This window comes from Glandiceps talaboti, chromosome 17, assembly GCF_964340395.1.
Source record: "Glandiceps talaboti chromosome 17, keGlaTala1.1, whole genome shotgun sequence".
NCBI lineage: Eukaryota > Metazoa > Hemichordata > Enteropneusta > Spengelidae > Glandiceps > Glandiceps talaboti.
Window position 1 is genome coordinate 6124890 of NC_135565.1, and position 4996 is coordinate 6129885.

The window sequence follows — 4996 nt, forward strand, 5'->3', positions numbered from 1 at the left end:
TTTGTCCGTTCAGTCCAAAAATTGTTAAATGAAATTGGTCTGATGATGTAGTCCCATAAACGTCACAAATGTCTCAATGCGCCCAAGTCTCAAAGCAGAGTACCCCTGAACAATCTTTTTAAAGACTGGGTAGCAAATTACGTGGCTTGCTGCAGAGCCTCGTTCTGGCGTACGCTTTCACGATGGCGGCCTTGTCAACGGCCTTGTGTCGTCTGCTTGCAAACCCCTAAATAACTTTTTCACTAAATTTCCAAGGTAAACTTTTCTTACTATGTATTAATCAACCCATACAATGCGTATTTATATTGAATAAATGTTACAGCAGGAAATTTGCAAGTTGTCAAATTACGGACGATGCTAATGATTGTAGCTGTGTTGTGTCTGTGTCAAACTTTGTCCTGCCGGCAAGGTGCGTTGCGATGATTGAAACAAGGTGCCAAATTTGGTGTCTCTAGCTTATGTGGTCTATATTTCGTACAGATTTCAATCTGACCTTGCAAGTTCTCAAGTTAATGATTGTGGGTACATACGTTGTGAGTCACAGATCTAAATTATATCCATTCAGGATATTTTAGTGAATTTTCATCTTGAACTCTTATTTGAAGTCAAAAGTATTTAAACTGTGTACATACAGTGACATTCCGTTGCGTAACAAAATAGGTCCTTGACATCTCAATATCGCTATTTCGGAATTGTTTGTACCAGATACGATTGAACTGTCAACAAGTTTTATTATGACATGACTATTTTATGGTCTTTGAGATATGAACTTGTATTAGAGAAGGTGATTGGATATTAGATCTCAGATGATGTCTTTCATAAGACTTAAGAATACGTCATGCTCTAAGAATAGGGATTTTGTGTAAACTTTGAAATGTATTTAAGTTGGGTTTTTAGCCCATCTCAGGAGGAGTGGAGATGGAGATTGGTCATGTAATAAAATCAACCAAGTGGTTAACTTGGCGTTCGTTGAACCAGATACGTACGTTTCGTTGTGAGTTCTACTCAACACTGTCCAAGGCGGTACGGTACCTCGTAAAAGAGATGGTTTGAGAAGAAACTAGTTGGTCGAATAATTCAACGTTATAGTCTTAAATGGAACAGACTGACGATTGGAACAGCAGTGCGAGTGAGTACTTCCCCGTTTGAACATTAAAAATCGATAAACTACACAGTAAGCCGATCAACAGCCTTTAACATACTACGTCTGTGTTGAATTTACCTTGGCTGACAAAATAGGTTCATTACGCTCGAAACAACACAAAATTTTGAAGACTAAAATTTCAATTTATATCCATTACCTGTGCCAAATTTGGAGTCTTTACCTTATGTGGTCCTTAAATCGTACGGATTTCAATTTGACGTGTAATTAGAAAATTACTTAGGGGTGGACCATTTGATATCCTGGGGGGGGGGGGCTTGCAAGATTTCGGGGGGGGGGAGATGCCAAATGGAGTTGCTTGAAAAAAAATCCGGATATGAGTGGGTGATGGAAAACAAGATGGACTATTGCTGCTAGAAAAAAATGTCTTGGCAGGGAAATGATGCACAAGTTCGCGTGTACTGCTCAACCTGCTAGTACCTCTCCAACCAGGACACTTGTCAAATTATGACAAACATTTTCAAACACATGTCAGGGACCAGTCAGTTTCGTTAGCCTGTGGTACATATATATTTGTTCTTGTCTCTGTTTCTTTCATAAATTGTTTAAATATTACTTTATGTAAGGGTTCAAACATAACTATACATAAAATTATACATATAATACATGTATTACCTAGCTACCACACTAGTACAGAACATGCCATGTAAGTGTTTGGCTGTTTCACAATCAATGCTTCACTTATATATTGCACTTTGGGTCAAAAGTGAACTTGAAAGTTTCGTAATGGTAATCTTCATATATAGTTTATAAAAGAAGTTACTATAAATTGTTCTACTCGTCAGTATGAATTTGTCAGAAGGGATTAACACTTTCACTGTTATATAATATTTATAAAGGTATTCCTATGCGTTGTTTTCTATTGCTGGTACGTTCATTACCATATTTTTTTGAATATCATTTAATGGGTAATTTGCATAATTGGTGATTCCCTTACAGGAGGCATTCAATTTAAATCTCGTTGATTTTCAATTAGAAATTTAGGAAGTATGATATTAACGTCGAACTTTCTCTAATTTTACCTTGTTGTTTTGCAATTTCTCCCAATATCAAGCTACTGCTGTTTGGTGTGAGCCATGTGATCATGTAATTAACGCAGTATCTCGGGAAATATACACTTTCATTGAACACATTCATCAGGTGTAATAAAGTATGATTTATAACAATATTATGAAATCTATAAGCCTACGGAAATAAATTGGTCTTCAATAATGTTGTTCACGATCTAGCCTACATGTATTACTTCGCAAAATTGTAGTAACACTGGTGACCTTTACATTGACCTCTATATATTCAGTGCACAGTAAGGGCCCAATGTGTGGCTTGAACAGGGAGTTTGAATTATATTTATGATAGCAAGACGATACCCTTACGGAAGGGCATTCAGTTTAACTCTGGTATACATGTATAGCTATGTGAAGTTTTCTATTGAAATGAAGACCTGACTGATACGTGGCTTTACATGCCTGATCAATATCTCTGTTATTGTAAAGTATCCCAAACAATTTCTTTAGGAAGTATATCACTATAAAGGGACACCAGAAAACACACCAAAAGGTCAAGTTACCCGTCAGAAAGTCACGTGACACTGGCGGCCATATTGAATTTTTACAAAAAATACAGAAATTGCAGGACGGGTATGATATTTTAATGAATACCTGTATTTCATTTCAGGAAAACTGTCAATTACAAAAAATACATTGCAAACAATTGTCATTGAAAAGAGAGGGAGATACATTATTGGGAAATATTGCAAATCAATCAGATGAATGTGTCACACCATTACAAAAATTCATTAATGATATTTTTTTATTATTATTATTAAACTTTATTTCGGGAAAGAAAAGAACGCAAACACGCTCAAAAACATCCCATAGATAAAAAAAAAACTATACATAAAAAACGGCAATATTTAAAACAAGTAAGACTTTAAAAAGACAACCTGACAAATACACACATGAACAAAGCTTGTCATGTTATTTACCTTCCCACAGCAGGCGTCTACTAAAAATCATACAATTAAGTAAAGCTTTCTAAGCTTAAATTTCAAAATAAAACATAATTATTCCAGAAAAGTCTGTAAACATGGCATTTTTTCAGCTTTACAAAAATACATAATTATAGTTAGTCTTGAGACTAGCAACTATATTACAAATGCACAAAAATTGAAGATAAAGCAAGTGCTTTCTATATCTCTTGTATTTTTGTCTTTTATAAAGATCTGTATCACATATAAATGTTCTAAATAAATAAACAATAAAACTTATACCACATATTTACATGTGCATATGTTTGTTTTTAAAACAAACAAAACAAACAAACAAACAAACAAACAAACTTCCTGTGATTTGTTGAACACATGGTGGACAGATGAGTTGAGGTAGGTAAATATAAATCAACCTAGCAGCCAGTACAGGTCAGCTGTGATATTTGAAATACTATGGCTGTGTAAGGGAAACATTTGTCAAGAACAAGTGATGAATTATTTCTCCAATATAACAGTAATCAGAATCTGCATAAAAAGAAAACTGCAGATACATTTTTGAAATCATGACCAGCATTCTTAAAGATGATTTTTGACCAATAATTAAAAAATTCTTTACGAATTATACATGTTTGACACAGGATGTAACTAAGCTTTGGTGGAAAACTAGCCTCTGGAATGTATTTTATACATTCATATCAACATTTCATTTTTATTCATACAGAGTATGAATTTATATAAAAGATATTTATATCCCTTATAGCAAAGAACATTTTGAAAGTGCATTAACCTTATAAATTAAATTGTGAATTATAAACAATAACTTGAACATTTCATTTTATCCCTAATAGCAAAGAACACTTTCAAAGTGCATTAAACTTATAAATTAGATAGTGAATAGAAACAATGAATTGTACATTTCATTTTATCCCTAATACCAAAGAACACTTTGAAAGTGCATTAACTTTATAAATGAAATTGTGAATTATAAACAATAACTTGAACATTTCATTTTATCCCTAATAGCAAAGAACACTTTCAAAGTGCATTAACTTTATAAATTAGATTGTGAATAGAAACAATGAATTGAACATTTCATTTTATCCTTAATAGCAAAGAACACCTTGAAAGTGCATTAACTTTATAAATTAAATTGTGAATTATAAACAATAACTTGAACATTTCATTTTATCCCTAATAGCAAAGAACACTTTGAAAGTGCATTAACTTTATAAATTAAATTGTGAATAGAAACAATGAATTATACATTTCATTTTATCCCTAATAGCAAAGAACACTTTCAAAGTGCATTAACTTTATAAATGAAATTGTGAATTATAAACAATAACTTGAACATTTCATTTTATCCTTAATAGCAAAGAACACTTTGAAAGTGCATTAACCTTATAAATGAAATTGTGAATTATAAACAATAACTTGAACATTTCATTTTATCCCTAATAGCAAAGAACACTTTGAAAGTGCATTAACTTTATAAATGAAATTGTGAATTATAAACAATGAATTGAACATTTCATTTTATCCCTAATACCAAAGAACACTTTGAAAGTGCATTAACTTTATAAATGAAATTGTGAATTATAAACAATAACTTGAACATTTCATTTTATCCTTAATAGCAAAGAACACCTTGAAAGTGCATTAACCTTATAAATTAAATTGTGAATTATAAACAATGAATTATACATTTCATTTTATCCCTAATAGCAAAGAACACTTTGAAAGTGCATTAAACTTATAAATTAGATAGTGAATAGAAACAATGAATTGTACATTTCATTTTATCCCTAATAGCAAAGAACACTTTCAAAGTGCATTAACCTTATAAA